The sequence below is a fragment of the Passer montanus genome, unplaced genomic scaffold (genome assembly GCF_014805655.1).
Source record: "Passer montanus isolate IOZ18808 unplaced genomic scaffold, ASM1480565v1 scaffold61, whole genome shotgun sequence".
Taxonomy (NCBI): domain Eukaryota; kingdom Metazoa; phylum Chordata; class Aves; order Passeriformes; family Passeridae; genus Passer; species Passer montanus.
Genome location: NW_024371149.1, coordinates 166,512 through 184,186, shown reverse-complemented (window position 1 = coordinate 184,186; position 17,675 = coordinate 166,512). Strand labels below are relative to the sequence as shown.

Sequence of the window (17,675 nt, the reverse complement as noted above, 5' to 3'; positions counted from 1 at the left end):
ATTATTTGTCTACTCACCCCCACAGACATGCCTCGCTTCTCTTGAGCTTGCACTTCAGCACTGGGTTTAACAGCTTTATTGTGTGTGCTCAAATTTCTTCTCTTCTACTGCTGTGAAGTAGCAACCTTGTTAAAAATACAGATGATGTTACAAGATACCTTAGTGGATAGCAGGAGTTTGTGTAAAAAACTGAATTGGAGCCTTCACCTCAAAATGTTTTGAAGAAGGTCTAACTCATCACAGCTGGATGAGCTGGAAAAGGCTATGGAAATGTTTGCTCTGAACAACCCCAGTAAGCAAGATAGTAAATTTTGCCAAGAATTGTATAATCTTTCTAGTATCTTTGGCTAAAAATATCTTCTTGATCTGAAAAACACCCCTGCAACAGCAAGGGCATCATCTCCAGTGGATAATGACTCTCCAAATTAAAATTGTCCTCAGCTGATAGTTATCAGACTTTGGGTGGGGTTTAGTTTTTTTCTGCTGACACTCTCCAGGCGAATAGGTTTTGGTTTTTCTAATTACATGGTGCTTTATTCTGGTGCTGAAGATTCTTTTGTTCCATAATCATATTGCCTTTTCATTTTACTATATTAAATTGTTTGAGGCCCTTTATTACCAAATAAAAAATTAATTCTAGATTATTTTTTTAAAACTTTTGAAGTGTTTCCTTCCTGATACTCTGCTCTCCAAACTACATCTGGTCTTATTAAAATGTGTGTGTCATCTGTACACAGTTTTCTAGTACTGATACCATATATAGAGATAAATCACTTTGCCACTAAAAATCAACACATCTGCTTTTGTTTGTATATCTAAGAAACTGGATTGCCTGGAGCACATGGAAGGATCATGCTGGTTCCAAACTCCATTTAATAAGAACTGCAACTGCATTACTTGTTTTGGGTATCATTTTGTGTACCTTTGTGGACTTGCAGGAATGTGGGTTTTTTCTGCAGGTAATTAAGGGATTTTTATCATTTGCCTTCTCAAAAAAGCCTCAAAGTAGAACTTGAAGTTTAAGTCTCTAGAATCAGAATCCTTTAATGACTTCCTTCTCTTTCCTGTTTCCCTGTACATGTACTCCCAAAGCTGAGGACAGACCTTCTCCATGTTACTGGTTTAAGGCCAGGTAATAATAAAGTGTTGAATTCTGCACCTGCAAGAAGTGAGTGGAGCTCCAGGCAGGTGAATGATGTACTGCAGTGCGTGCAGTTGTTAACTTGTAACACAGTTGTGTTTATAACCGTTGTTAGGTTTATAACATTGACATGCTTATAAAAGTTGAATCAAGGTAACTCTTGGAGTATAAATTGACCAGAGCCGTGCATATGTGGGTAACAGGACTGGAGCTGAGGCTGAAGCCAGCAGTTGGAAAGGAGCAGTGAAAGGCTCCCAGGGCAGAGGAGTGATATTCTACCCCTTAGGGGCAGATCCTATCAAACATGTTCTCACTTTTCAAGATGCTTCCCCCTCACCCTACCTACTCCATTCCTCTCTGCCTTTGGTGCATATTAGTTTTCATGGCAATTTAGCTCATGAGCAGTATCATTAGTAGCTTGATTCTTGCTCATGTTTTGAGGTGGCCTCAGTTTCCCTGTTTCTTCAATAAGACATTTTTACAAACGTCTGTTTGAAAGAAGAAAATGGGCTAGACTTTTCCAAACTTGACTGCTGTTCTGTATGTTTCCATTTGGAAAGTTCACCTATGCAATAATTATGCTGCCAAAAAAACAAAAAAGAAAAGCATGACTGCAGATAATCTACTGACTAATTTGAATGTTTGAATATAGAATAATGGAGACTGATTTTTTTTTTTTATTCTTTTTATGCTTAGTTCAGTTTACTTGCTCCAGAAATTCCATTTTAATAGTTGAAAAAAGCAGGAATGTCTTTTCAAGCAATAAAGTAGAAAGTGCTGGCTCATAGAGCAGTGCAGAAATGGAGGCCTATACTCTCCAGAATTTGGTAGAAGAGATGTTTTGGTCAGAGTAACATCTAGATACTACAGAGCTTCCTTAAAGGAGAACTTAAGTTTTAAAGCTGCACTTTTTCAAGCATTTTAATTCTTTTGTTGTAATATTTGATACCACTTACATACAGAATGCAATTATTTGATGTATATGAAAAAACTACAAAGCAGAACTTGTCAGGAAGCATTCCTGCTGTGAGAGCATTCAGTGCAGCTAACTGCATCCATAGGGAAGCTCTGGAGGTCTCTCCTGAGGCACCTGAGTTACTGCTGTACATCCTACAAGCCTTGGTGGCTTTCAGGAAAAATCCTAGTGAAAGACTAGCTCACATTGCCCTAAGATGAGCAGATATCCATAGAAATGGGACTTTGCCTAGTTCTTGTAACTCTTGGTTCTTAATGAGAGAAAAATTGTTTCATATTTGTGGAGTATTTAACTATGTAGGGCAGGAATACTGAAAAAATGTAGTGCAAGGGGAAGACATGACACCACAGCTGTGCAAACAATGCCCTCCAATGTTCTTCATACCCTCTCCTCACTCACTGATTTGCATCCCCTTCCTCTCCTCACATGGTCAGAGGACACTAACTTTGATATGCTCGAGGTGCAGAAAATAGATACACTCTCATGTGGATTATTATGGGCATAAGTTATTAATGATTGTTTAAAGAGCACAGTGAGACTCATTCTGTTACAGCCCCTGGGACATCAGCAGTACTTTGAGTGTCCAAGAGGATTCTGAACTATGATCAACATGACACATACCAGTAGGTGTATCTTCAACAGAGGAATTGCCATGGGGCTATTTTTAGTGTAGATATCAGATGTCTTAGGGTGGAAAATTGTAGAGCTCTCTTCCAAAAGATTCTACAAAGCCAGACAGGATGACCATGAAAATATAAGTAGATTTTTAAGACACTAGCAATCATGAATATGTTCTCAGAAAGATGAAGGGGAAATTTTGCTAGTTGTGCAGGAGATGGAGAGACATGCCTTCCTAAAATTATGGTAAATTATGAATTTTTTAAATTTGTTTCACAGGTTGTTACTTTTTCTCATGCTTCACAGGGTCAAGTCCTAATATCTTCCTAATTTACACCTGCTACATGTAATCCCCTACCTATTTTAAGCCTTGGCTGTACAGACTGAGCTGGTACATTACTGCCACGTAGAGTTCAGTGCCAGCTACTGAATGTTTTTTATTGAAATTTATACAGCCTGTGGTAATCAAGAGATCCTTAGACAGGACTGCTTTCACTAATCATGCAAATAAATCAGTGCCACTTTTTCTTACTATTTTATATGCAGCTTCCAAACAATAAAGCAGGATACCATTAGTCATGTGCAGCTAATGCTAAAATAATAACTCAAATAGCAGGTATATATGGTAATAGCAACATTTGTTTGGAACACAGAATGCATATGCATATAGAAATGCATAGGCACATACTTTGTGTTGCTGCACTGAATTGCATACTACTGAAGAAGTATCTGCTAAAGATTGTAATGAGAGAAGCAACTATGCTGCAAAGCATGACATGTGGCTCCAGGATCTTAATTTTAGTAATATCTAATCTCTCTGTGGCAGTAATGCAGCAGCTCAGTTTCCACAGTCAGGTGTAACTTCTTCTTAAAGTCAGGCCTGACTACATGAGAACAGAAACAACTCTGAAGGTATTCCTTTAAAATTCCTTCCCAAACTCATGTGGAAGTGTATGTGAGAATGCTTGCTTGAATGAAGAAAAATCAGTTTATTTGAGGACAGGACTTAAATTGTCTCTTGTTTCACCAGCATTATGTCACTGATCTTATTTTCTGGAAATATACTGGTGGAGGTTTTCTGAGGTTTTTCTGCTTATCTTGGATATGGAGGAAAAATGTTTGGTTTACTTTTGAAGTGATAATCATAACAATTGAGTAGCTGCAAAATTGTAGTCCTCCATGGAGTTTTAATTGCTTATTTTTATCAGTTTTTATGCAACAATTAATACAAATTTTATTCTAACCCAGGAACTGATTGAACAAAGGCTCAGATGTTGGTGAATATCAGTGAAACATTACCTGAAAATGTCTGTAGACTGATGTGCCTGCATCCCACTTCAGCAAGGGAAGTGTATGACTATTTCCTGCTGCTTGCAGATGGTGATCCATTAGGGTTCTTGCAGGTTAGATGTTACATTTTTACTATTCATAGTATTAAAAGGAGTTATAGGACTGTAACTGTTTTACTGTCTATCTGGGCCCTCTCTGCAAATCAACATTTTGATGGTAATGTGATCTCTCCATTTCCTGTGCAAAATCTTTACTGTGCTCCCCAGCTGGAATTTCTGCTCTTTCCTGTTTCAGGGTGTTCATGTACAGTGACTGTTGGTATTTATAAGTTTGCCTTTCCCTACCCTAAAGATTTTTTTGATAAAATGTTAGCACTTCTCTGTTGCTTTATTTTCTTCCTTGTCCTTTGGCAGCTTTCCACAGCTTTTGGCAGTCCCAGCTCTTTGTCCAAGCTGTCCAGCAGGAGATATTCTCATTCTGGGTACATTTCTCAGAAAGGACAACTTTTGTTGCTGCTCACAGAAGCCTCATAGAAATCCACACAATGTTTCCTTTTCAACCAACAACCTGCTGTATCTCTAGGTTCTAAAGGAATCTTCCTGCTATCAAACTGTAGCAGAGGTGAAATTCATCTTTTTCACCTTACCCTCGACCTTTCATTACACATCACATTAAGCAGTTCATTATCAGTTTAGTGCAATTACACTGGGGACTGGATTTTATTTTTTTTCTGCCAGAAGTGCTGTGCCCTAGTCTTGAACCGCAGACATTAGATGGCCTGTTGAATGGAAATCTCAGTGCTTGTGGAATTATTACACATATAAAGTGGCTTTTGTACTTAAGCAGTAATAGGATCAGTAGTTGTGTCAATTTAAATGATAATTTATTAAGGGCAGGATTAGTAAGAGCTCACTTGCCTTTGGAAGTAGAGTTAGAACCTTGCTCAAAATCCCACCTAAATCTTCTGTGCTTCTCTTCAGCTTGTCCTTGTTTCATTCAGCTGTTTATTCAGCAGAACTTAAAATTAAACAGACAAAATTAGGCACTGAGTTAGAGGTTTTATTTTTATTTTTCTTAAGTTAGTAGTGCTTTCTAGTAGTCCCTTGCAACTTTCAAGGTGTCCTGCAAGCACAAGTGCATTGCAGTCATAGTAGCAGCTGCTATTTTCTCTTGTTCTAAGCAGGGCATTCTCTGCCACTCTATTCTTATCCCTCTGCATATTCAGTTTCCAAGCAAGAGCCTGTTAAAGGGTTATTTTGAGGGGAGAGTTCCCCTATTTCAGTGGGCCTTTTCTGACTAGAAATCCAAGTGTATTTTGAATGTAAACGTTCTTCAAACACATCAGGCACTGTTTTGTGGAATATTCTGAAGAAGTTCTCTCACTCATGTAACTGAGCTTAGGTTTTATGTGATTTGCTCATGTCATTCCTTAGACACTAGTAGCTGATATGAATGTGTAGGCACACAGTTTGTGTTAATTGGGGTGGGGCTGAGCCTCATCCCCAGTGGGCACAACTGTGAGCAGCACTGACAGCAATGAGCCATGGAGTGCCCAGGGGCACTGACCAACCACCAAAGGGAGCAGAGGGCACTCAGGTGCTGTGCATCAGCATGAGGGGATAAAAGACTGGGTTGAAGAACAAGAGGAGCAGATGCCTGAAGTCTTCTGATGGAGTAAGGTGTTACTCTGTGAAGGTGAATGCTTAAAGCCTCCTGATATTGTATGGCGATACTCCATGTATTGTAGCTGTCTCAACTGTGATGTATATATATATATAAGAAGCTAAGTAATTCCTGTTAATAACTTGTATCTGGTAAAGTGGCTGCATTATTAAAGCCTTCCCCCACCTTTCCCCAAATCCTGGAAAAATGGAGTTGCTCTGTTCTTCTGTTTCTGGCGTAGAGGTAGAAGTGAGAGTCTAATTTCACACAGATGGTAAGTAAACTGTTTCTCTAAGTTTCCACTATTAGGACTGTAGAGCTTCAATTGATAAGTTTCAAACAAATTTTAAAAGCCTAGAGTGTAATAAATTTAGAATTGAGCTCATGGTTAGAAGCAATGGATTGCATATGCAAGGCATAGTGGGAGATAATGCTGAAAAAATGCTTTTTTTTTTACTCTCATCCACATAGATGAACTACTGATTTAAATACATTCGTTGAAAGTACATAATGAGCCTATTGTAAAATAAAATAGGAGCAGCCTATTAGTAAAATATTCATATAATACCAGACTTAGAGATACTGTAAATGTTAGAATGGGCTGAGAAATAACTGTGGAAATGCAACCCCTGAGTAAGAAATAAATTATTCAATGTTCTGGCAAGGAAATACAAGCTTGGGATTGTAGGTGCAGAAGGTAGGGATCAAAACTGGTCATTTTATTGATAGTCAGGACAGAGTTATTATATTTGGAAAACTTGGACAGACTACAAAATATGTGCAGAGCTAGCACTTCATATAGTACATTAGTAGAGGCATGAATAGAGAATGTAATTTTCTTCAAACCCTCAAAGAACTGAAGTCCCCCTACAGAGAGTTCAAGGTAAATGCCAGCAAGTACTTGGTGAACTCAAACATTGGAGAGTGAAGTGAATTATTAAACAGTGCAAAATGGAGACTCTCAGGTTGTAGTCAGGAAAGGGAAATTCCTCTACTCTGTTGATGGTAAACACTATGAGACTGCAAAAATGAAGGCAGTGGAATATTTTTTTCATATAGAGAGTAATTTGGCATAAATGCACAGTTGAGATCAGATTTGTTTAGGTATGAATACCACTAGATGAATCAATGCTATGTGCTCCCCATTTTTAACATCTGTAATCTCACTCCTTCAAATAGGAAAATAGATAACAATCTCTCCTTTGATAGACTTTTTCAGGGTACTCCAGGGGTGGAAAGCCACCATGCTGGGCTGTCAGAGTCCTGGACAAAACCCTTCCTTTACTATGCATGGTGTGCAATGGCAGGCCGTGACACGGGCTGCAATGGTAATTAGGTTTTATGGCATGAGTATTTTTGCCTTTTTGCAATCTATTGCCAGACTGTACTATTTTAAGAGGTGAGCATGTGCCTGTTGAGGCTTGATCTGAGCTCACTAGCTGGGGTCTTGCACGCTACCAACAGCTGACAGAACAGAGAATTTAGCTCCAGTCCTGTACTGAATTTCATGCAAGCAGCCCCTGAACACTGTTTATGGATCTGCCTCCACAGATCTCACGGGGGACTCAAGCAGGCACCAGATTGTTCTCCATACCTGTTTTTCACTGTGTGTGATGTGAGATGGTCCACCTTTGTAGCTGGAATAGGCTGCTGGCTGACTGAGGAAATGCTATGTTGCCAGGATCCTTGGAAATAGCAAAAAGGAATGATGATGCTTCTATGTATTCTCTTAAATTCTTACTTTAAATTGTTTTCCCAAGTGTTAAGTTTAGATACCAATATCCTGCAGTACAATGCACTCTTTCTGGCTCATCTTTGTCAATGCTTTCCATTCCTGATTGCAGGAGCAGGCAAGGCTTCCTTTGGGGTGATAATAATGCAGAAATCACCAGAGTAGAGGGAGGACACAGCAGCCTCCATCTCAATCCTGGTGTGCCTGGGATTCCCTCCTGCCTGAAGCTCCCAAAATTGAAGGCTGGCTTGATCCCCTCCTGCTGTTCTGTCTCACATACTGCAAGTATTTTCTCACAGGAAAGTTTTGTGAACTATGCATAACAGTGAATAACAATTTTGAGGACTATCAGATTCTATAAATTAGTCACAAGTCCTCCTTTTTATTTTTTTCCTGTATGGAGAATGACATTATTTCAAGATCATGTCAGGACAAACCCGACCATTTCAGACTATTTCTTTCCTTTCTTTGAGATGCTCCAAAGATGCTCCGTGGCCAGACAGCAATGGAAATGTGCATGAGGGATGCAATGTTCTGGTTTGAACTGTGTTTACAGCAGTCTAGAGAAGGTGAGATCTACGTCAAATCTTCAGGTATAATTTCAGTGATACTTAGCTGATATAAACTATCTTAAAATTACAGCACACAGTTTTGTAGGTCATCACCAGGACTTTGACATGGGTGTCCGTATTGCATCTCCACTAAAACTGGTTAAGAAAACCCCAAAACTGTGTTTCTTGATAGTCATTTCCTTGACACTTCCCTTTGTGATTTCCATGCTTTTGCTGTTGCTGTGTCTTTTAAAAAGATCCTTTTACAATACAACCTATTAACAGAAAACTCTTGCAGATAGTAATTCCTTTGAAAACACTAAATAGGTACTGTAAATCACTTGACATGGTTCAACTTCTAAATAACTTGGAATTTTCAGAAAATTCAGGGTAAGGAGCTGTTTTAAGCATAGTTGAAGCAGTTTGTGAAAAAAAGGGATAGTGATGCCAATTTTTATCAACTGGTTCAGCAACTGCTGCCTGATTACCTCTGGGTTCATTAGATAGGGTGTATCTGTTCTGAGTCTCAGGTAACTTCACCTTACCAGACTTGAGAAGAGCTAATGCAACTACTCTGACACAGTGAAAACTGACTTGCCTAAGCCATGGACAAAAAGACAACACATAAATGCTCAGAGATTTGAAAACCCAGGTTAAACCCTGAAGTGGTTGCTCTTTGAATTCAACTTGTTTGAGCAGTGGGCTTGAATTGAGGTTCTGAAGGATTCAATAGAAAGATGGGAAAAGTTTCAATCAAGTTTTTTCCTTTGTACTGTCCTACTCTTGCAGTAGTACAGTAGTAACTCTGCTCAGAAGGCTTACGCATACAGCTTGTGTCTGAAAAAGCTTACTGTGTTGTCGTGTGCAAAACAGGAAATGTGTAATGGTATGATCCCCAGAGGAGCCGATCCAGGGCAAACTCTTCTGACCTTGTGGAAAACACATCCAGCTGAAACTCACAGTCAAATGGAAACGTACAAGTTAACCACAGAAGTTAAGAAATATCCTCATCATTGTGTTGTTCTAACGTGGAAAGTCTCTACATGAGCAGCTGAGCAATGAAAAACACAGCCTGCAAGCTGATGCCACTGCAACTCTCTTCATCTTGTTTTCCTTCTTCTTAGGAGCAATATTGTACCCCAGCTTGTTTTCATTTTGGAAGCAAAGTGGTATTTGGAGTGAATTATATACTTTCAGATTTACACACTATTAGATATTGTTGCTGTCCCCAAAGAGTAAGAAAAATGTAAATACCAAGGAGAGAGAGACATGATTCAAATTAATCTTAGCAGCAGCAGCTAGATTGATATTTAAAACTAAGATTTAATTGAGAACAGATATTTTGGTCCAGAAATTCTCTATTCTGGACCAGAGCAGTTCTCTGCTCTATGTAGTTTTACATGTGTTAGGGTAAACTCTTGCCCTGCACAGGTACAATAATAGCATCCACACCCTATTCCAAGCAATATCTTAGGCCATGCCCCTTGAAATACATGGCCAAGGATTTATTTAATATTAAACTAGAATTAGGGGAGGAACATACAATTTGAAACACAAAAAGCTACACTCTAGCTTTAGAAGCTAAAGGCTATAATAATTGTTTTTGAAGGGTCTGAGGATAGGTTTAAAATTAAAAACCCTGTAAACTGTGGCAGTTTTATATATTCCAACTATAAAGCCTACTACATAGAGATGCATTAAATATTTATGGACAGACTAGTATTAATATCTTCCTTTAAAATTTTGGTTATTTCAGTAGCATGTGTCTTCACCTACTGATTGAAACAATATTACTTTAGCAGTCTTTCTGTTAAATACAAAGCTGAAGTTATTCAGTGCAACATAAACATTTAGCTCTACAGTTTAGTCTGTAAACACTTAAAAGGTTGGAATGTTTATCTAAAATGGCCAGACGTCCAAAACTTGCAAAGCTGATCTGTTTGCAGTGTTAAAAGAAGTAGAAAACAAAGAACTTGACTCATCTGAAAATGAAGAAGTAAAAAATCTCAATTTTACTCCCATCAATAATTAGGCTCAATTTAGTTGTAGTTCTGAGTTTTCTTGGCACTGGTTTACTGATCCTGAACTTGTTTTAGAAGGTAATTGGTTGAGGTCAGGACTGCTGCTGGAATCTCTGTGTAAATCCAGGTCCCAGTAAAAGGACAAAAGGGGATGGAACAGATGCAGCTAATACTGGTTGTGTACTTTTATTTTTCTAAAATACTCACTGGGATGTACCAAGCTGAGAAAACCCCGAGGTTTAGGAGTTGCTCCATGAGCACTTCAGTCTTGACTACCCTAAAAATGGCAATTTCTGTGAGAAGGAAGGAGCCACTGTCACACGGATGTGATCATAGCCTCATATTTTTGTCCTTATGCTACTGCTAGGAAATCACCATACCTGATTGCTGCTCAGTTCTTGGTTTGGTTACTTAATATTTCACAAAACTGTTAGCCCTGGCAATACACTGTAGTTGCAAAGTGTTTACTTTGAGGTAATAAGTATAATGCCGTTTCTTCTTTTTTTAAATTTTCCCTTAAATGCACTGAAATGCTGTGTCCAAGCTAATCTGGACCATGATTCATGTCATTATCACATCAGCTGTTGAAATCCTTTCATCAAGTCATAAGGGAACTGGCCACTTCAAGTAAGGGGTAAGCAGCAGAAACCATAATGATCCAAACAGTGACTATAAAATACTATATTAATATTTTCATAGTTCACAAGAAAGTTTGGTTTATTCTGTGATGAAAAAGCAACTGATGTTCTGAAGGTCTTACTGTACACAAATTAGTATGGTTGGGAATAAAATTACAGGATCCTTTAAGGAAATCATAATGTAGAAGGAAGTCTTGGTGTTGGTTTGGTTTCTTTTTTTGGGGGGGTGGGAGGGGGTTTGTTTTGGTTTGGTTTCTTTTTAATTATTTTTTTTCCATCAAACAACAACCTGAATAGCTGCTGTTTGACGAGCTGTGACTCTAAAAACAGGAAAACTCAAAGGAGTTTTACAGTTAAGCATTGATTTGCAGACATAAGGGAACTATATGTTTATCTGGCATAATTCTTCTCAATGTATTTAAGAGTAATTACTCTCATAGATATTTCATAGCTCTGCCCATAGATATAATTGCTGTAATAACACAAACGACCACTTGAATCCTCCAGTGCACTTCTAGTGATTGGATGTCTGATATTACCCCGTGTTTTGATTTGCTAAATACCCTGAGGTGACTCTGTTTTGCAAACCTTTTTCCTCCTTGCTATTAGTGCGATGATAGCTGCTCAGCAGGGACACCGTCACTCTAACAAAGCTTTGGTAGACAGTAAGAGGACTCCCTCTGTTGGCAAATCTATGGGTAACTGAGAGATAATGAGAATTATTGTGTGCTTGTATCTTCCTGGGATACTTGAATTTTGTGAAATCTCAGCAATTTGGTTTATTAAGACATTGTGCTTGAACAAACAAAAAAATCTGACTAGCCACAGTCTGCAGGTGAACTGTAAACTCAGACACTTTAATAATTCTGGTATATTTACATCTGAGCATCATCATTAATTTTTTTCTCTTAACACATTTTTGCATTCTCTGCTGTATAAGTAAAACTGAAGGAAGCAGGCATATCAGTGGCCCATATTTATGGGTGTTAAGTATTTATCAGGTGAAGTAGCACAACTATTTTAAGAAAAGAAAAAATGCTTTTCCATATTTCTAGGAGAGGGCTCTGACTCATCATAGAATATATTAAAATAGACTAAAACTCTGAATCTTAAATGTTAGCACTGAGCTGTCATTCCTTTGTGCTTTGAGCTAGCTCAGATAATAGGCTTTGCTGATGGCAACTGCTTTGTAGAAAACAACAATTTTTTTTTTTTATTGCTTCTAAATATGAATGTGAAAGCCTAGTTCAGGATGCAATGAGGCTCCCTTCCTTAACACTTCAATCAAAGGCAGTTTGCAATGTTCAAAATGAGGATAAGAGGAACAAACCAAAAAAACATAAGCGAACCAAAAAGCATTTGAGGCCAGCTGTAATCACCTAGGACTGAATGAGCTGGAGAAAGAAAAGAGATTTCCTTGGCAAGGGTGGATGACCATTGCAGTGGAGCCTGTGTTTTGCAGAGCTGCAGGGAATGGAGCCTGTTGGGGTGCAGGGGACCTGTGCCAGGCCACCCGAGGCTGCACTGCCCTGCACTCCCACACCATCAGGAGACTCTTGCTCCCTGCAATTGGAAGGCAAGCAAGGAAGTCTGTGCTGATTCAAAGTATCAGCTGGGTGGGCAATACTTGTTGGAAAAACGCTTACTCAGCTCTAAATTTGCCTTCTTCCTTTTACACAAATGCTACCTGGTTGCTGTCAGTACCAAGAACACAAATCTGACTCTATTTAGTTTCAGTTAAATAGTGTGTTGTCCAGCTCTCAGGATCTGAACCCCAGTCTGTGGTTAGGGTGCTTACCTGCAAGTAAGGCTGGGCTGGGACATCTATGAAAGGCAAACTTTCAGTGCTTGCTTTTCTTAATAGTTGCAAAATATTTTGAGCAATCTTTCTTAAAAGGTCATCTGTGCTAAAGATGGCTTGAATGACATGGTTTTCCTTAAATGTGGAAAAGGCTCCTGGTGAGTCAGGGCTGAGTCATGGGAAGATTATGCTGCTTCTCTGTATGAGACTTGGTTTATTGTGTTCCAAGAGTTATGTCCCAAAGAACTGTTTTGCCACAGCAGGACACTGCTGCAGCTGGAGGCATGGTTTGAGGAGGTGCTGACCCATATCATTAGTGAGGTGAAGAAGCCCCTCAGAGCTTGCTGTGCACAGATGACCCCCCCCACAGGCATTAATGATCAGAACCTCTGAAAAGCTACAATTTTAATTACAGTTTGAACTGTATTTTTTGTAGTCTTGATAATTTTTTATTAAGCCCTTCAATTCTGACTAATTGTTACAAAGAAGTCTTGTACATGTAGGGTATTTATGTAGCCCTGTAGTTTTTATCATCACACTGAGGATTGATTAATGGTATTTATTTCCAGTGTTAAGGAAGGGAATTTGAAAAATGAACAGGCTAAAGTCACATACTAGGCCTATAGTAAGTTAAAATTATCCAGTAGTCATATTTTCAGCTTCATGTTTTGATGTATTTAATACACATATAAGCCATAGGCACTCCTTTCTTCACAGAATTAACACACAAATATGAAATAGCGATATATAGTAGATGAAGGAAAAGAAGAATAGTTCAATATGGTGTATTCTGACATAGGATTTAAAGGTGAGGAGAGCAGAGAAGATAGAGGAGAGGGTTCATTTCTAGTGAATAGGACAGTAAAGGTAAAAAGCTGTGGGTTCATGACCTGATGGGAGGAGCTAAAAGGTGTCAAAGCCAGAATCAAGGCTAAATGGAGCTTTGTGAGTTACTCCAAATCCCACCTTTTTCTATTAGGAGTACAACAGAAGCATTGCTGTGAGACAGAAGTATGAACAGTTACATCAGAGGTGAAGGAGTGTAAGAATTGAGATCTTTCTTTCCCAAATCCTTTCTCAAACTTTATGGTGTAATGGGCACACCTGCTCTGAGTCAGTGGTACACCATTTGTTGGCATCACCAACAAATAGGCTTGGCTGAAGCCAGCCCTGCTGTGCAAACCTTGAGAAATTATGCTAAGCTGCATCTCTTCACCTAAAGAATTTGGGTCTTACTGGGAGTTAACAGGACCAGCCTGAACTGAGACCAGACATATCTAAAACTTCTCTGGCTGCCACCAGAGAGGAGTTTGACTACAAGCCAATCACTTTCCACTACAGATATCTGCAGTCCCAGAGCCTGAGTTCTCCTGCATGGCAGTGGCTGCACAGTGGTGATCTCCCAAGGGTGTGTCTCAAGGCCACTCCTCAAGACCAAGAGATCCCTTGCCTGGCATCTGGAATCTATAGCAAGGTAAGTGACACTTTGTGTTAAATCTAAAGCATCCTCTACACAAGCTAGCTTAATTATTAGAAGTGTGGTAAGTAGTAGAGTGTTTGACCACCTTGCTGTCATTGTTTAGTAACTGTTTAATCATCATTGTTAAATCACTCTTTAATAAAACTTTTTGCTTAACCCTACAATAATGTCTTCTCTTAGTAGCTTGAAAACTCTTTGACACTGCTGAATGCCTGAGTTGCTTTGCTCTCTACTTCCTGGAGGGGAAAAAAAATAGGTTGGTATTTAATCATATTAAGTTCCACCCAGAAACTTTGTGGGGCTGGAATGTCATTTACAATAATGACACAATCAGCTCAGACTGGTATTACGAATTGTCACAGCTGACACATAGGGATGAATGGCTCATCCAGATGGGGTTCCCAGTCAACAAACTGAATTGCATTCAGCAGTACCTAAAAATAGTAGCAGATATTTATCTATTTCCCCATACTGGGAGCTTAAACTCTGTAAGTGAAATGTGTGCTCAGTCTGTTTCTGTGAGTTGCTTTTCCTGCTGGCTAACTCTGTTACTTAGAATTAAATATTGAATGGAATTCAATTTTACACAAGACACAATGCAAAGCAAAAAATCTAAACAAATGGTAGAAAATATGATCTGTAAAGGTGTGAACTCATGACTTCTATGAGTGTATGTGGTGAAGTGTCTGCCCACCAAAGTCAGCCGGGCTATGCCCACCAAGCAGGAAAACACAGAGCTATCCAATTGTAATGCTTCAAGAGCTTAATGAGAAGTTTCTGTTAATACAAAATGGAAACAAAAGCACTTCCATCTGTTACTCCTTGATGAAAATGTTTATTTCAAGGCTATGTTCTGCTGCATGTGAACGGTAATGGTTTACATACAAATGCATGCTCAGCAATCCAACTCACTCTTAATTTGAATGCTTTCAGTAACAGTGGAAGATGCTCAGATTGACAGCCTCACAGATCGAAGCTCACAGCAAGATGGTTTGGGGGGGAAATGCAAGATACATGCAAGAAAATAATCTCACAAAAGTTTTTTATGCTACAGACCTACCCAGGTCTAAGGCAGATAGTTTGATAACATAGTTTGTACAGTCCATCACAAGTTCTGGCCCAGTTATGAAATGGCTGTAGTGTTGCATTCCTCAGCATACAGCAAGTTGAGGCCTAGGCTGTATCACCTTTATTCCAGACTAGTGGCAGAGCAGACATTAAACATTGCAGTCTCCTATTGCAACAAAAATGCACTGAGGAAACAAAGCTGGAGTGCAGAGGTCATTTCAGCTAAGCCTGCCTCCAAGCAATGGATTTTAAGCAGTAAAATTTTCTCAGGAATGTAACACAGATTGAGGATAATGCTGTTACCATCAAATGCTTGTTACCTTCAAGTCTAATACACTGGCACATACAAAGAACCTGTGGAGGAACAAGCAGGGCAGGCAAATCCAAATACATGATATTGTCTTGCAGGGATCTGGTTTAACTGAAGGCCCAGTTATGAAGAAGGAAAACAGGTGCATAGAGGAGTTGCAAGCTGAAGGAGTTAGAAACTATGCGTGCCAAAAGAAAAAAAAAAGAGTAAGTATAAAACCTACAGAATGCTCGGAATGCTCAGGAGCAGTAAGGAAAGCAAGGAGGGAAGATAAATGTCTTTTGTGGTTAAGGCAGAGTGGAAGGATTTGGGCAAATGTCTTTCTAAAATCTCCATCAACCAATAGGACTGTAACAAAAGTGAACTACAACCCAGCACGGCTGTGAGAGAACACCCTTTCTCATAAGAGAGTGAGTTACAAATGATGTATATCGGTTCCTTAGGGCCCAAAATGAAGGTAGGCTGTATGCATGTGCACCTTCAGAGATCTGAACCTGATCAAGTTCATGCAGGAAACCTCTGGGATAACCTGGACCATTTGGGTTCCAGGCTAGAACTCCCAAAAATGTACCTCATGCTGAGTGGTACTCGAGGGTCCTAGGCTGTCGGAAAGACTGCATTGTAATACTTGTAGATTTTGTTTTCTTTAGTATTTTCTGCTGGCTTTTACTGTGTAAACACTCAAGATTTTTCTTTTTGAATTTTCAACAATGGAATATTTTACTGATAGAAATGAAATGCTATAAAATGAATATGGAAAAATGAAGACAGTACCTGTGAAATCAGGAGTGTGGATGTTTTGTTGTACTAGTTTCCACCACTCAGTTCTGGTCTGTGTGTTATAATGGCACAAATCCACTTGGAAAACTACAAGGCTGGAGCTTGTAAGCTTGGAAGGATCACTAGGAAAATGCATTGCTTGCAGGAAATGCTGCTGTGATTTTTGTGGGTTCTCCCACAGATGCTTCTCTCTTTCAGTTGGTACTGGGTCAGTATGAGCACAATGTCAGAAAGCAGTGTGACTGTGCTTGAGATGACAGGCGAACTCCCACTGTCCCAACACCAAAGATTCTGGGCCTTGTTTCTGCTTCATTTCTGGGTCAGTATGAGCACAATGTCAGAAAGCATTGCCTGAGATGACAGGCAAACTCCCACTGTCCCAACACCAAGGATTCTAGGCCTTGTTTCTGCTTCATTTTTGACTGTGGCATCACTGTCTGTATGAATTTGGTTTGAAATGCCAATACAGAGTGACAGGTTTTTTATATAAGTAAAAGTAAACCTCTGTTCAATTGCACAGCCCATGGTGCTTTGGGGTTCTGTCCTGGTTAAATACCAGCTTAAATAGTAAAACCCAAGGGGTTGGGAAATAAAAAGATATTAAAACTCCCGAAATTTAAGTAGATGCTGAGAAGTATATGTGCTGCCTGTGGATGCTGAGAAGTATATGTGATGCCTGTAGCAGTTTTTGCAGGAAAATGGTTTTAATCCAGCCAGAGGTAGCAAAAAGCATGGGCTCAGAGGTTATCATTCCTGTGGAAAAATTTCCAGAAATAAAGTATGTTAAGCAAATGTCTCAGTCCCTGACTGTCTGAAAATGGCAGGTAGTAGGTTTCCATACAATGATTTCTTTGTTAGAAGAATATTCCATATGCTGCCACAGCTAGTCCAGTTTTCTGTTTATGAATGGAGCATCAAAGGTGTGAGACTTCCAGTCACTGAGCCTGGATAAATAGAGGAATTCATAGAAGTAAGCCAAATCTAGACCTTGGTTAAACCCATGGAGGATTGCAATTGACTTCAAAGTGAGCACAACCTGGTCTGGAATGAATGCCAGGCTGCTTGCAGCAGTACAAGTTTCCTCATACACCCCCTCCAGCCTAGGCATTGATACTCAAAGGGCTTTTCTACGTGAAAAAATAGCAGTACTAAAGTTGTAGAAATATGAGGTTGGTTTTTTTCCAAATCCTGCTGGAAGAAGAAATAATGCTTTGTAGAAGTTGCTGTGTTCTCATCTGATGGGAGTGGCAGCTCCTCTGAATGGCTCCTAACCTGTTTCAGTCCAAGTTCCTGGGGTTAGCAGAACTCTCGTGTTAGAGCTCATGTGGCCCCTTGTGGCTGACACAGGTGAGAGGAGCTTAACTCCCAAGAGAAGCAATACCAGCAGACTCGCAGGACAAAGATCCCTGACCTTCTTTTCACTGGAGCTACTTTGGGCACATCTTCATTTCTCCACATGCCTGCACAGTGAACATCAGGCTGCACTCTGCATCAGAACCTGTGCTGATGTTTCACTTTGCCAATTATTGAGAAATGCCTTTATCCGTGAAGCTTAAGATATCTCAAGATGATTTATAATTTGTGCTAAACCACAATAAGCTAATGTG

At 39.4% G+C, this 17,675-nt stretch overlaps 1 long non-coding RNA gene across 2 annotated transcripts in view; it reads left to right on the top strand.

The window, feature by feature from the left end:
- The window catches only part of LOC120510908, a 36,461-nt gene extending 20,980 nt beyond the window's left edge, over positions 1–15,481 (top strand). Inside the window, exons 1-3 of one of the 2 annotated variants that reach the window (XR_005629620.1) lie at positions 10,230–10,625; positions 13,772–13,904; positions 15,387–15,481. This is a non-coding gene — a long non-coding RNA (uncharacterized LOC120510908). Of the gene's footprint in view, positions 1–10,229; positions 10,626–13,771; positions 13,905–15,386 lie in introns of those variants that run through there. The other variant, XR_005629619.1, reaches the window with a different exon arrangement.
- Positions 15,482–17,675: the final 2,194 nt, after the last annotated feature.